The sequence below is a fragment of the Notolabrus celidotus genome, chromosome 18 (assembly GCF_009762535.1).
Source record: "Notolabrus celidotus isolate fNotCel1 chromosome 18, fNotCel1.pri, whole genome shotgun sequence".
Lineage (NCBI taxonomy): Eukaryota > Metazoa > Chordata > Actinopteri > Labriformes > Labridae > Notolabrus > Notolabrus celidotus.
The window spans coordinates 21,718,812-21,735,492 of NC_048289.1; the positions used below are offsets into that span (position 1 = coordinate 21,718,812).

General features: G+C 39.2%; 1 protein-coding gene across 1 annotated transcript in view; it reads right to left on the reverse strand.

Annotated features, from left to right (window-relative positions):
- The window catches only part of LOC117829605 (carbohydrate sulfotransferase 15-like), a 60,754-nt gene extending 47,425 nt beyond the window's left edge, over nt 1–13,329 (reverse strand). Inside the window, exon 1 of the mRNA XM_034707181.1 lies at nt 13,090–13,329. The gene's annotated coding sequence lies outside the window, so the exon portion shown is untranslated. The remainder of the gene's footprint in view (nt 1–13,089) is intronic.
- Between the last annotated feature and the right edge of the window lie 3,352 nt (nt 13,330–16,681).

The following is a 16,681-nucleotide window of genomic DNA, read 5'->3' on the forward strand; positions in this document are numbered from 1 at the left end:
GCAATCACCGTCTAAACATGTGCCCGGTTACATTTCTAAGAAGATGGAGTAAACAACAGTAGGGAAAAAAACAAACCACAGCACAGTGGAAAAAAAAGCTGAAGTACTGCAAGGTTTCAAGGCAAGCACGTTTAAGAGGAGTAGCTGGAGGTAATTTAAAAATGAACACATCTCTCCTCTGTGCTCTACATTGTCTGTGGTCCCCACAGGTCTGTGTCAGCCCCATTAGAGTGACATCTGGAAGACAGATACTGTCTACCTCTCTCTTTCTCTCTCGCTTACACACACACACAAACACACACATACACACACAACCACTAATACTGGGTCTTTCTGCTAACCTAAGGGATTCCATGGCAACACATGAAAGCTTCCATGACCCAGTGGCTGCTTAAATATAGATTTTTAAACTCAGGAGTATAAAAACAGAACGTTCTGTTTATTAATTTATTTATTCATTCCTCACTTTATTTTTATTTCTTTGGAAATTCTACTGATGCAGTGTTAAAAGAAATTCAGTGGAGTAAAATCAATAATACAGAAATCTGGATGCACAACCAGCCGGTGCTTTAACTGTTTCTTCAGATTATATCTCTGCTTGAGAGGGCTGCAGATTAGTCATTTGAAATGCAAAGGAAATATCAATATTGTAACGTGCGTAAACTTCATATCAGAGGCTCTTCCATGTCCCATCCTTCTTCTTCATCTAACTCAAGCGGCAACCTCCGGTCTAAAAATGAGTCCATTGCGGAAGTGCTAAAAACTGCAGTTCATCGAGGATCCGCTTGAGGCTGGCTCCGGAAGTAGCAGAAGTCACATACACATGAATGGGGAAAAGCCAATCTTTACAGCAGAAATAAACATGTTTACAGCCTGGTACAAAAGACGAGTGTAGTCTGGATAGCTAATTTCTCGATCGGCACACACTGTATAGGGGGGTGAATTTTTTTCTAACGCGGCAATTTCGAAGATATTGAGATTACAAGTCTTCCAATGAGAGGTACAGCGGACTGTGGAAACACTGTAGCTGTTGGCTAGGAGGCTCAAAGCCCGCCTCTTTACGTCACAATCACTCGACAGCAGCAATATGGCTGCCGCCAACGATTTGCCTCAAACAGCTCTTCAGAAACAGATGGGTGACGTCACGGATACTACGTCCATATTTTATACAGTCTATGGTCCAACTTTGACTTTAGGGATATTTGTATAAATTGGAACTGTAGTTTTCTTAAAGCTGCTGGAGATGATAACAAAAAGTCTAATGAATAAACTGTGGGTTTACACCTAACCCCTTGATTTTTGTGGCCGTTATTTTGTTGCATTTTGGCTAAGAGTTAGCATAAAAAGTATGCCAAACTAGCCATGAATTTTTGCTATTTTTAATGTATACAAGGGACGTACAGAAAATTATCAATGGGCACCTTCGATGCAAAAAACCTTAAAAATGTGACGATTCTCAGGCAAGTTCTGCATTTATAAGAACTGTTTTTTTTCTTTGATTTATAAGAAGTCTGATGGTCATGTAGCTCATCAAAAAATATTGATATCCATTAAGTAAGTCCAGTTTCATCTAAAACCACAACACACATGTTTGAGTTTATAGATTTTGTTGAATTATGACGCTGAGAAAGAGTCTGAATGTAGTCTAAAATAAGAGCAATCAGGTGCTAGAGTTATCTGAACTGAAGCATCATTACCCCTCATCTCTGGAATAAACCAATCAGCTCTTTAATAACCTTTAAGCAAAAACAAGCAAACAATAAATAAACTAACAAACAAGTAAACAAATAATTAAAGAAATAAATAAAACATGAGCTATAATTACACACTATTTACAACAGTCTCAATCCTAAAAGAAAGAGATAAGACATCTGCTCTGTTTGGTAAACAGGGATATTTACATAATTGTAAACACATTTGTCTGCATCAGTTATATTTTCCTCAGACCGCACAGTCCCCATAAATCAAACTGCTACTGCAAAGCGAGGCCTGTCCTCAGTCGACAGACTCCATCTATACAACACAACCGAGTGCAGATGGTGAGGGAAATAAAAGCCAGTTAAGTTTCCCATGCTTCATTAATACGAGCAATGACCCCCAGCCTGGCAAAGACACACAGGAACTGTGAGATGCCAGATTTTTATCTTCTAACTCAGCACCCTCAGAGTCCCAGCGTGATGTCCAGCTCACACACACAGGGTACAGTGTGAGTGCAATAATAATGTCCTTCAGAAATGTAAATGAAAAGTCACAGTTTCTAGTTGTGGACTGTTGTGTCCTGTTGTATTGTTAATTTTGTCACATAACCAAGACTTTGTTTCAATTATATATATTAAGAGCCAGTTTTTCCTTACGATAAGTAAAAGCTCTTTTTTTACACGTTTTGAAATATAAATATTAAAAAACATACCATCCAAGTATGTGAAAATGTTCTAGAGTTGGCAACAAACTCCTTTTTCTCACATTTGAGCCATCAAAATAATTAGTCAGTCGACCAATACTGAACATTTCTGTAACAGAAGTTACATAACAAACATAACATTCACCAGTTTTATACTGACATATTGATCACAGGCAACTTTTAATTATGTAGTTTCTGTAAATGATAAATGGACTTGTACTTATATAATGCTTTTCTAGTCTGTCTGACCACTCAAAGCGCTTTTACACACTACTCGTCACATTCATCCATTCATACCCATTCGCTCACTGATGGTAGAGGCTGCTATTTAGTAAGGGACCATCAGTATTTACCAATCTCATTCGTTCACATTCACACACCTCTGAACAACAGTGGGAGCAATTTGGGGTTCAGTGTCTTGCTCAAAGACACTTTGGCATGTGACTGCAGGAGCTGGGATCGCACCGCCAACCTTCCGATTGATAGACATCCAACTCTACCCACTGAGCCACAGCCACCCACTGTACATTATGTCAGATGGACTATTGGTTTCTAAGCATACAATTGTTGCAAAGATGCGTCTTAGTTGTGTAACATTGGCCATTTTTATAGTTAGTCATTTGCAACCTTTAAAGACGTAACTTCTGTACGTTATGTGAAACACGCCATTGGTTTGAAAGCATACGTTTATTGAGTAGCTAGGTATTAGTTGGGTGAGATTCACCAGTTTTATAGTTTTGTATCAGTTATTGTAGTGACAGAGGTACATATTATTTAAGTACTGATACATAAGTTACCTGGTAGTTTTAGTGTCTTAACAAGCGGCAACCCACTGCCGTGAGAAATTAAGCTGATGCGGAAGCGCTAAAAACTGCAGTTCCTCAAGTGTCCACTTTAGGCTAGCTCCATAAGCACCAGAAACCCCATACACACCCATTCAGAAACACAATCTATACAGGGGAAATTAACATGTTTACATGTAAAAAACAAAAAACGGTTTGTCACTGTATTCACTGTGGGGTGATTTTTTTTAACAAGTTAGCAGTTTAGAAGGTATTAAGATTATGAGTATGGCATAATTAGAGGCTTGACTGACAGGCGGACACCCCGTAGCTCTTAGCGAGGAAGCTAAAGGTCTGCTTCAACTCCACATCTTTGCATCTGGCTTGGTCGACCAAGGTTAGGCTTCAAAACTCAGCTTTAGAAACAAATGGTTGACGTCATGGAGCCACGTCCATGTGTTATACCGTCTATGGTCTTAAGATAACCGATATAAGACATATCTTGAAATGTGAACTACTTGAGATACAGTGTTATTTTTATAACTTAACTTAATGTTGCCAATTTATTATTGCTTACTTTATTGTTTTATTTTGAGAATCAAAACAGATTTTGCATTCTATTAATAACTTTTCTGCAAAGCTCTGCTCCTGCCAAACTGATGCTTTACTGATACGTAAATCATCATATTGTGAAGCTTAGGGCCACTGACCAAGCTGCCTGATCTTACAAATATGGACAGAAAACAAGTCAAAATTGCATCTGTCCTCTTTGGGAATCATTTTTGTAAGTGACATTTTTAAAGGGTCATATTGGACTCTTAGATGTAATGACAGTTCCTCTTGCTAATGTGACTCTCAGAGTTTAAATCTCCCAGACAATGACAGGACCAGTCACAACCAGCAAGAGAATAATGTTTCCATGCTCCCTCTTATTTACCAGAGCCAGTAACATTGAGAAAAATAACTTCCATGCAAGGGACTGCAGAGATAAAGCAGATTAATGTCTGTCAGCATGTTAGCTTAATCACCAGAGGCACATCAATCACGGTGACAAACGGCCTCGGACCGCCGCTTCAGACAGACAGCATCTTCTTGAGTGCTCGCTCCTCCACAGCCACATAAATCCTGTCCGCTGATCCACTGCTCTCATCAGGAATACATAACATAACTTCATTGGAGGATCCATCCATCACTGGGCCTCCTGCATGCACCATTATCCTCCAAACTCCTGAACCGAAAGCACCCGGATCCCGTCTCTTCAGTTTGGATCATTCAGTCTAAAACTGGAGCCTGCTGTCACATAGACGCAGGCTCACAAAAACAGCCGTCTGTCTATGAAACATTTACCAAACAAAGGGGTTACTTGTGACAGCAGTGAAGCTAAAGATGGTATCTATAAGGGCTGACATGTTTTGATAGGCTGCTGAATAGCCCAGGACTTAACTTTTAAATAGACTCAAAGAAGAAAACAGTCTCTGACAGTCGGGTTTGTTTATGTTGGTGAAAAAAAAAATTCCTTCTGCATACTAATGAGGTAGATTTATCTGTCAGCTGCAGCACTTTCTGCATGTTCAGTATCCAGATAAATAAGAAACATCTAATAATAGGGCGGTGCACAACTGTTTCTGATGGATTCTGTGGTCTGTCATATGTTTTCTCTTCTTAATTATGATGTATCGTTTAGTTTCTTGGATTTCAAAGGATGCCCAAAACCCAAAGTAAAGCTTCATTACATCATGGCTAAAAACAGTATAGTACAGTTTTTGATTTTATGTTGCAGGGTGATCTTTTTCTTTGTCATTTGACTATTAAAGTCTAAATAACAGTCAATCAATCAATGACAAAATAAGTAATTAGCACATTTAAGAATCTGTGATTTACTGCAGACGTCATCGCTTTCTGTTTTTATGCCCCTAAACCGTGGAACTCTCTGCTTCTGGACATCAAAACGGCAAGCTCTCTGGGTGTTTTTAAAAGTAAACTAAAGACTTACCTTTTTAATCTGTCTTTAAACTTGGAGTCATTTCCTTTAAGCTTTTGACTGCATTATTACCATTTTGACCAGCATCATATTTTAGCATCATTTTTAGTTTTTATTCTTATTATATCTCATGTTATTGTATTGATTTTATCTTATTGATTTTATTGGTATTGATTTATTTTATTTTTCTGATATGTATCTGATTTTATTGTTATGATTTGATTTTTCTGATATTTTTTCAGATTTTATTGGTTTTATTATTATGATTTGATTTGATTTTTTAATATTTTATTTAATTGCTTTTATCATAATGATTTTATTTGATTTTTAAGTATTTCATATCATTTTCTTCTATCTGGTTAGCTTTGTATCATTTTACCTATAGCTGTTGTTTCCTGTCTCTCTGTTAACCTTGGGCTGCATGCTTGACTGTATGCAATTGTATGTATATGTGAAGAGACATTTGCAAAAACAGACATCTCCGGTTTTTATAAATTTTCAAAAAACAAATGTCTAGTAATGTCATTTTGACTTAGTCAAAGCAACCCAACTTCAATTGGTTGATAATAACTAAAGCTAGTAATAAACAAATATGTTTTTTTAAACAATTTTTAAATTTCAAAAAAGTGAGTTATCTGTTTTTGCAAATGAACTCTTCATGTATTAAAATGAGTTTAGTTGAGATGCTTTCATGCATTGCTCTGACGAATTTTCCGGAACTGCCAAAGAGTGAGACATCTTGCGTACATACTATCTTTCCTGAGAATGGCGCATGCGAAACAGCAACCTGGAAGCGGCGGGTAAACAAAACAGCCAAATAAATTATGAGACATCATACATCATAAGTATTTCTACTGCATGTGCCTAGTGCAATCCCGAAGCAGCAGGTAAATTAAACATGGCGCCCTCTGCTGTTTAATTAGGGTATCAATGTTCCTTTTTTCATCTCACTGATTTGACTTTCACCCAAAGGAGTATAAGTTCTTCAATGTCTCGCAAGGTTTCTTTAACACACTGAGTCTCATTACGCTCCTGATTATTGCCATTTCAAGGCGGGGTATTCAAACCCCTGTCATGCCTCCTCTGCTATGTGATCTGCCGTCAGAGGTTGTGACGGAAGCATAGTGGCAGTAATATGAGATGACACAAGATATATGTTGTAGTATGTACTCACACTTCATTATGTTTCTTTTACTACTTTGTATGTTAAAATAGAAACTATGTAATGTCACATTTCAGGTTTCCTCACACCCTGAAAGCCTAAGTTAGTATGAGGACAGGCCAGTCCTAACAGTGTCTGGTGGAGTTATAGCAGTTCGCTCGAGGTAGTACGGGGACAACATATTTGAAAGACATCTGACCCTGCCAGAGTGCTTGAATACATATGGTTTGAGGCTCCATATGTACAGTCTGTGTGCCCTGTGCCTCGCAGGAGCCCAGTGGAGCTGCACACAGAGGCCCCTGATGCACACTTGACACTCAGCTTCCTGCAGCAGCGACCAAAATAAAAGACCCCTGAAAGAGAGGTCAAATGCTTCATTTGAGAAACACAGAGCACTGCTTCAGGCTCTCGGGCTGAAAAAGGAGATGTAACCCAAAGTGAGGAGGGAAAAAAGGTGTTGAGGTTATCAGAGCAAGGCAAGAATGTGTGAGTCACTGGGAAAATACAGAAACAAGGGTCAGCGGAGGGACTGGTCGGAGGTTTTTGGGATGAGACACTTGGGGTCAGTTATCCCCGTTCTGGTGCAAAATGTTCCAGACAGCAGCGCCTGTGTATCACAAAAGACAAAGTGGAGCAAAAAAAAAGAAGTTGGCTGCAAGTCGAGCCGTGCAGCACTTTGTTTATTCTCATTTCTTGTTCATTTTAATGAATCAGAATGTAGCCAGGGTGCACATTTCCTTTAGATTTATACACGGCTATAAAGAATGCATTCTCTTTTCCAGAATTTAAATTGTTTGAACAAACAGGAACACCAGTGTGTTCAATCTGTCTGACATTAAATACAGGACAGCAGAACAAATCACATGAAAGTCTCCATTTGGACCCATTTGTCTGGACTAATAAAGGCTGCTCGCCTGTGCAGAATTCACTCTGCCTGTTTTGCCAATTACTCAAAAAACAACATGGGAACAAAAAAAAATCTGCTTTGAAGGCACACTTGTTTCATCTTCTGACAAATTCAGTCTGTGGTTCTGCGTTTGCTCAAACATGGAGGGATGTGTTTTATCACCGTCAGCATGTAATGACCCCACGGATCTGAAAAGGGCAACAGTTTCTGCGCATGTTTGCTGCCAAAGTCGCCCCCGTTTTCATGATGAAGTGGCCCTAAAAAGGCCGTTTAAATTGAATTCCCTTGGATTTTCTCAGCCGTTTCAATTGAATTTCCTTCCCCGGAGAAATCTCTGACAAAGATTTCAATAACAAAGGCATCCCCTCTTTGTCTGAATTGCAATAATTAAGAGTCTAGTGCTGGTCTATTACTGAGAGAATCACAATCAGCGGAATCTCTAATGATGGGAAACTGGGCCTAAAAGCTGCTCTTCCTGCTGTGATCACATTTACATGTAATCAAAGTCTGTTTGAAACATCCCGTTCTTTCATAAATGATGGAGGAGTTATGACATAAATATTGTTCATTCATAGTTCTCTCTTTCTGCATGCACATCACACAGAAACTCTGCTTCACATGCAGATGAGATGACATCTGATTTATTGTTTATTTACTCTAAGTTCTTTCTAAATGAACACTTCATCAGCCGTCCACAATAACCCGAGTTATCACCGCATCTAAACCCAGAACGATCAGCCAGAAATATTCCATCTCAACTTCTCCTCGGACGTAGTAATTCATCAAAGTGCTTCAGTCAGAGAGATCTGCGGCGCTGAGAGATTAAATGAGCTCAAACAGAACAGAGTGGCTGCTGGAGGCCACGCACACACGACTCCCTGTCGCGGCATTTAAATCATCCTAATCATCCGTCCCACTCACTGTGTAATAATATATCACAGCGAGAAAGAGAAGCCCCGCCACATTGACGACGCCTACGTCTCCGCCTCCCACACACACTCTGTGTCAACTTGTAAGCACATGGCTACACACTCTGACAGAACGCACACACAATCAAAGAACATGTTTTTATATGTAGTCGTGCCATGTGAAGAGGATGCATGCATCATTCTGAAATATGTGCTTTCAAACTGAAAGCCCATTTTATGGCTGTGAGTAGTTTTCATTTGTATTATTCAATTCATGTTTTATTGTTTCTTTAGACATTACAACGTCAAGGAGGTCCCAAAGTGCACTACAGATTTCCACAGCAGAGTGGCATCAGAAAATTCTTTGTTTTGTGCAGTCAGTTGAAAAGGTAAGCATTTGGTCTACAGAGACACAAATGTACAGAAGCCAAGAATGGCTTCAATCAACATTGTAATGTCTTAATCAAGCGGCAATCTCCAGCCACGGGAATATGAGTCCAATACGGAAGTGTTAAAAATTGCAGTTTCTCGAGGATCCGCTTGAGGCTGGCTCCGGAAGCACCAGAAACCACATACACACCACTTCAAAAAAGCCGATCTTTACAGCAGAAATAAACATGTTAACAGCCTGGTACAAAAGACGAGTGTAGTCTGGATAGCTCATTTCTCGATAAGCTGACACTGTACGGGGGTGAATTTTTTTCTAATGCGGCAATTTCGAAGATATTGAGATTACGATTTTTCCATTATGAGAGGCACAGCTGACTTGATTGGCAGGCGGCAACACTGTAGCTGTTGGCAAGGAGGCTCAAAGCCCGCCTCTTTACGTCACAATCGCTCAACAGTAGCAATATGGCTGCCGCACGACGATTGGCCTCAAAACACTGCTTAAGAAACAGATGGGTGATGTCAGAGACACTACGCCCATATTTTTGTATTCTATGGTCTTAATGCAATTTTTTTGTTATTTCTCTAACTTAAAAAACTTTATTTTGACTTGCAAGATATCCCTTTCCAAAAAAAACAACTTGCCATTTAATCTTCTTATTTTCTTGCTTATCAGTAATCAGGAATATGGTCCTAGCCCAATCAACAGTATCTTGACATCCGTAGTAAATATATGTAGTTTCAATGATGTCACCCATTGGTTTCTGAAGTGAGCTTAAGACAGCACCATATTGGAAATGCTGACTCTACCTAACTTTTGGTCAACCTAGCCAGGTGGAGTTGACGTGGGCCTTTAGCCTCCTTGCTAACAGCTACAGTGTGCCCACATATCAGTCAAGTCAGCCGCGCCCCTAATAACACAGAATGTGTAAACTAAGTATCTTCAAAGCTAACAACTTATACCAAATATTTATTCCTTGGAAGTAAATTTAACCTTTCACCTTCCATAGAATAAAATCACAAAGTGCTTCACAGAAAAAATATTCAATTTAAAATGAAATCATGAAAAAAATGAAATCATAAAACATTAACAGACACAAAAAATACATAACTAAAACATTAGTCTGTACAAGGTGAGTTGAAGGCCCGTTTAAATAAATGTGTCTTTAAGAGTTTTTTAAAGGAGTCAACAGAGACAGCTGAACGAATATTTACAGGAAGAGAGTTCCACAATGTTGGTGCCATCACTTCTTGTACACTGTGTGTCAATCATAGACTGTATAAATAATGGACGTAGTATCATCTGTTTCTGAAGCGCTGTTTTGAAGCTAATCGTCGGTGGGAACCATTCGATATGCTGAAGTCAACCTTACCACTGTCGAGCTAGCGTGAGGTAAAGAGGCGGGCTTTGAGTCTCCTAGCCAACAGCTACAGTGTTTCCACCTGTCAATCAAATCAGCTGTGCCTCTCGTAATGGAAAACTTGTAATCTTCATATCTCCAAAATTGCTGTGTTATGAAAAAAATCAAACCCCGTACAGTGTGTGCCGATCGAGAAATTAGCTATTCAAACTGCACTCGTCTTTTGAACCAGGCTGTAAACATGTTTATTTCTGCTGTAAAGATCGGCTTTTTTGAATTGGTGTGTATGCGGTTTCCGGTACTTCCGGAGCCAGCCTCAAGTGGACACTCGATGAACTGCAGTTCTTAACACTTCTGCATTTGCTTCAATTCCCGTGGCTGGAGATTGCCGCTATATATAGTGCCGATATATAATTCAGCTATTTGTGCCAAAAATCGTTTTTTGAACGAGGTTGTAAACATGTTTATTTTTGCTGTAAAGATCAGCTTTTTTGGATGAGTGTGAATGTGGCTTCTGGGGCTTACGCAGCCAGCCTCAAGTGGACACTCAAAGAACTGCATTTCTTACCACTTCTCCATTGCCTTCTTTTTTAAGGCAAGAGGTTGCCACTTGGTTTCAGCTAAATTTTCATAACTTGGATTATTTAAACATTTATTACAGTACAAGAAAAGATGACTGCACATGCTCAGTCTCTTTGGCTGCACAATCTATATAAAGACACAAGGACCCTTCAGTTGCAACAACAGTGTTAATCCTACAGATATTAGTGGCTGGCAGTAATGAGTGCTAGACTTGCATACAGGTGTCACATGTTTGATTCTATGTCATGAGATCAAGTTTCTCAATGTGTGATACCCTGCTCACCTTACTAATCATTTTAGCTGCTATTTTTATGAGACACAGCTTGAAAATCACAATTAGTGATGTGACGCCTGAGGTAGTTCACGCAGGCAACCTGTGCTGCACTGATTTCACACTTGACATGCGTCATCATCACAATCACATGACGAACGTACCCCCCCCCCCCCCCCCCCAATCTGCGAGGTTTCTGGTCTCTGCCTCTGCTTTAAATGGTACAGCTGCCCTCAACTTTCAGCCTCACCACCCCTGCATCCACCTGCAGGCTCCAACTAGTGGGTTTTAGATATTATCTCATCCCTTCTCAAATGTCTTAAAGGAAAATTAAACAAGGAGTGATGAGGTCAGAGCCTAGCACCAAACACAATGTTCTGCTGCAGCACTAAACAATTCAAAGCATTAAAACATGAGTTGTTTGAATGAAGTATGTTTGTGGATGAGTGCCAAATCTTGTGACAGAAGCCGATTTTGTGGTTTAATACGATCTAAACAAAGACACTGAATCAACATCCATTTTAAGACAGTGGAAACTTTCATTTTTGGACCATTTTGAAACATATTTTCAAAGGTGGCATGGATATCTTTCAAACACTCCAATAAAAAAATGAATGTTTTCCAAGCTCGCCATAATTTCTAAAACAGAATTTTTTTAAAGAGTGCAGATTTAGCCTAATGGCTAAATTGTGCGCCCATATAGCGGGCAGCTCTGGTTCGATTCCAGCCTCCTATCCACTGTCCTCTCCTCTACAAATACTGGTGTAAAAAGAATTATATATAACTTTAAAAATAAATAAGGAAAAAAAATGTTGTTCCAAATAAATGTTACTTTTCAAGATTTCTCCCTTTATACTCTCTAAATAATCATGATTCAGTTACTTTTGTTATATGTAATGCTCCATAACTTAATGTCATGACAAAAGTAATTGTGGCAGCTTTCAGCGTCCGTAGAAACCAGCAAAAAGCTGCAAATCGCAACTTCCAGACCCCTGACTCTGATAACATTTGTCACGTTTGCTTTATTATCCATTCCTGCATTTATATTGATGATTAATTTTTCATCATTTGACTAATCAATTAACTGCTCCAACTCTTCTGCTCTCCAAAGATTAGCTCAACTTCTGTTTGAAACCCTTGCGGCTAATGCGCTGGCAAGCTGCGCGCATGTGCTTAATTGAAAGCTCAAGTACAGTAATTAAAAACCCTCATGTTCCTCTGCACATTAACTTATTCAACTTGAAAGTAATGAGGGGAAGGGGGAGGGGGTTAAAGTGATGAGATTCACCCTGAGGGCATGTCTTGACCATTATCCAAAAATATCAGCATTTGCATAAATCCATAGGCTTTTTTTTTTTTTAATAAAGTGCTTCACGTGTTTATGTTTTAGATGCGTTTAAATGCATTTTTGTAGAGTGGGAATGTAAAGTTTCATAAGAGCCAATTAAGGATGCGGTGGTGTGACCTTTTGTAAGCTTAATTGGTAGGTGTGTGCAGCACTTTAGATCCTCAACACTAGTCCTCACAACATCTAATGATGTACATAGGAACTCTAAGGTGCGTAACCAGGCAGAAATGTACCCAAAACAGGTAACAGATTACTTTTACGCATGAAAATCTGTTTGTCAAATGTCTCAAGTTATTTCCACGTCTGTCTCCGGGCAGTGTGTGGTCTGTTTGGTGTCTCAGGTAGGAGGACAAAGAAGCGAAAGGACCACTCCGTCCCTCCTGAGGCTTCCCCTGCTCTCATTGGTCAGCAGGCAATCCTTTTGTTTTGGCTCTCACGGTCGAAGCGCTTACCAACAACGCGTCTCATGAATGGAACCAAACATCCCTGTACAATCACGAAGAAAAATACAGCACAATATCTTCTATTCACAGAGCTATCACATTAAAGTAAAGGCGACGTGATTGGATTCCCACAATACAGATGATTGATTTAATCTCAGTGATATCCCTCTATATAGCACGCGCGTATAGATGCTGTTCAGTGCACAAGCAGCAGCTCTCTCTGCCGCTTTAAACCCACCAAAAACTGAGTGAACTCTTGAGTTAGATTAGAATACATAGTGACCCATTCATTCTGTACGGGCAGCGGGCGCCTCTCCGCTGAAAGGAGCCCGTTATATTGGCGATGTCTCCGCTTTTATACGACGCGCGCTCACACAGGCAAATCAGCCACTAACAAACTTTTCCATTTCCAAAGACAGAAAACTGAAAACAGAGGGCACGAAACCGATCAAAAAATAGAGATAAAAACAGATAAATGCATGTTACGTGTTCACCAATTATCAAAATGTGCAAATATCGTGGGGGAAATGATGCAATGTGTTATAGAAAAACCTACCATGAGTTTCTTTTCGGAGCTTGCCGGTCTCTCACGCGACCACCCGGATCAAACAACTCCTCACAGCCGGCTCGTGCATGTCCATCCCGGTGAGCGGTCACGCGGTCAAGAGCATTTGTAAATCCGTGTTTAAATTAATTTTATTCCTCCGCTGGTGGTTTACATGTGAACAAGTTGTAGTGGACTCTCTCCTCGGTGTGACAGCCTCTCTTTCTCCTCTGCTTCTCTCTCTCTCTACAGCTGCCCATATGAACGGTGGGAGTCAGACTCCCTCTCTCTCTCTCTCCCTCTCCCTCTCCCTCTCTCTCTGTCTAATGGAGGGAGGGGTTCAGGGTGTAGGGTGAAAGGGGAACAAAAAAGGGGGAGGGAGCAGGGGTCCCTTTATAAGAAGAGCTATAAGTCCATAATCTCTGTATAAACAGGACAACTGTATCTGCTATAATTTAATGGTTAAAATAAGCATTAAAATGAACATTTAATGAATCAGATCAACCACAAATTTCACACATCATATCAATCACTTAGATTTAATGGATTGTAATCTTGCACACAGATTGAAAGCTTTTATTTGACTATATTTGTAGATATCAATTTCAGATTTGTGACTGAACATCAAAGTAATCGAGCAAATGCCTTTTTATTTATGGGGTTCACGTTGGCTTTAGTAGATTACATTAAAGAAATTCACTGGACGTCCCAAAGAGTAAGTGTGCGCGATGGCGATAACAGTCCCCCCTCCTTCCAGTGAACCACTATGGAAGAAAGAAAATAACAGGCGTTAATGACAACAGACATTTTTTTCCTTTTTGAGTTGTACGATTACACATATATTTATAATTTTAAGGATTATTAAGATTATTGTTAGGTCGAGGCAGGTGGCTGTCTAACACAAGTCTGGTTTTCTGCCTGTCAAAAAGAAGTTTTTCCTCACTGCTGTAACTAGCTAAATACTGCAAGGTGCAATGCTCTTACCCTGTTTTGGTGTTGGATCTTTGTTGATAATATAACAGAGTATGGTCTAGACCTGCTATGTTTGTTAAAGTGTCTTGAGATAACATCTGTTGTGATTTGGTGCTATACAAATAAAGATTGATTAAGCAAATCATCACATTTAATTGAAAACTGTTGAAATGTGGAAAAAGGAAAAATTTGTAAGCTCAACGCCGCTATAGAACCTTGTAGAGTCAGCATGCAAGGTGCCAAAACCCTTTAACTCTGATATCAAATTTAAGAACATATCCAAATGGCAGGACTCACAGTGACCTTCAGCTCTTTTAACACTTTTCCTTTGACAACACAACTATAGGGTGAAATATGTCAAGGTAACATACTGTGCGAGATGAGGGTTCTAGTTCAATGTGCAGTTTCATTTGAAACTTGGATAAAGACACCAATGTGGACTTAATTTATTGCAATTTTCATGTAAGAAGTGCAGCTCTAAGTGCATAAAGAAAAGGGTGATACATGCAGCCAAGGCTTTACATGAAAACATAGAAGCATGTTGCAATGTAGAGGCAAATTCCAAATTGCTTCGAGGTTGATTTAAGGAAGAAATAAAAGACATTTTCCTTCAAGGGTCTTTGATTGTAAATTTAAAAGCTTTTTGGATAATTAGGAGGAGGTTAATTTAAGAAAGAATTTGTCCTTAGCTACTCTTTTTTTTTTTATTCTCTCAAATCAGATCCCATGAAATCCTATGACAAGTGGCTGGCTTTGCCTTTCTGTGTTGCTGTCACCAGTTAGATTTCTCCCAGAGACCTTTGTCACATTCCCTATCTCTTTGTTTCAAAAACAACAACAACAACAACAACAACAACATTACTAGAGGTGCCTTTAAGAACGTACCGTTAACATCATTCTGTTAATGTACAGTAGAATATATGTGATTAAATTTGCTGTGTCAGTAAAGACATCATAAATACGGTATAATTAGCAGGTCTGTATGACTTAGCCAAAATTAAATACACAATGTATATTAGAACCAATGTATAACATCCCATAAAATATTTAAAAAAAAAAGAAAGATACCCCACAAGATTAACATAAATAAATCAAATGACAATAAATCTAGTGATAAGCATTCATCATGGATCATAAACAGCCAACGTGGTTTCTTGAGTCAAGCTGTTGTTATATTTGGTGACATTTTCTGTTAAAGGCACAGTGTGTAAGACTTGGTGGAAGTAGAATATAATATTCATTAGTATGTTTAAATTTGTGAATAATCACCTTAATATAAAAAAACTAATTTTTATTGGTTAACTCAGAATGAGCATTTTGTATTGTAACAGGTTTACTTCGTCTCTGGGGTGCCACAGTCAGTGTCAAGTCTGACAATTTTAAGAATAACAATAAATATCTGATGAAACCCTTACAAAAATAACCACATGCAGCCCTGCGCATTCAGAGACCTTCCTGAGTTCAGATTTGCCCTCAACTCCGCAGTCCAGGAGTCCACAGGAGTTTCCCCTGTAGATTTGAATCTTGGTCGTTCCCTCAAAGGTCCTCAGGTTGTGTTGATGGGACACAACTCCTGACACCCCTGTGTATTCTAAAGTTGCACATCTGAAGGATTTATGTTTGTTTGTCTCAAAAAACTTGGACTTTGAACAACGCGCCCCTTTGGACGACGCTGGGATTTGGTTATGGACTGCAGGTGGGTGTGGATGAAACGATTAATGGACGTATTAATGGGACTATGGGTGGTGATGAAATGGTGACCTTTCAGTGTGGACGTTGGGGCGTTACAGTATCTATCCATCTAGCCATCTTGCACCGCCATGTTTCTACAATAGCACAGATTGGAAAAACTGGAACCACAGTGTTTTTGTATTTAGTGAGTGGAAAATGCATCAGTTTGAAGAAGAAGCAAATGAAGAAGGTGGTTGTTGAGTGACAAAGAATTTGTTGTGATAGATGTTTTGATGGTAAAAGCATGACAAATGGAGAACCATACTTATCATGCATCACAGGAGCTTCTTGTCCTTGAAGGCCACCATCGCTTCACCTATGGGAGGGGTGAGCAGGGGAGCATTCTAATGTAGAATCTGACTGCTTGATGTTGCTTATTATTCACATTTCTGCACAATGGTAAAAGCTTGACGAACGGAGAACCATACTTATCATGCATTACAGGAGCTTCTTGTCCTTGAAGGCCACCGTCGCTTCAGCGACGGAGGGGTGAGCAAGGGAGCGCTTCAATCTAAAAGCTACGTATTGCTTAGTATTCCAATTTCTACACACTGTACCTTTTAAGAAAAACACATTTTGTTGTCTTCCAATATCAAAAGGGTGTCAACCTGCTTCTTAATATGCTCCTGCCTCTCTGCCTGTTAAATAATATTGGTTCATACTGAGAATATAGCTCTCTGAAAACAGGTCACAGAAATGTATAGATTCATTTTTAACACCTAGAATTTTCACCTCCATTCATGTCCATTAACTTTTCATTGGTTTAAACAGATCACCCTTAGACTAACACTGTTAAACCAAATCAAATAAAGCCAAACATATCTTTATGGCTAAAAGAGCAAATTAGGTAATAAGCCTTTTCTTTTTTATTTGAGTGAACTGACCCTTTTAAACCCACTAT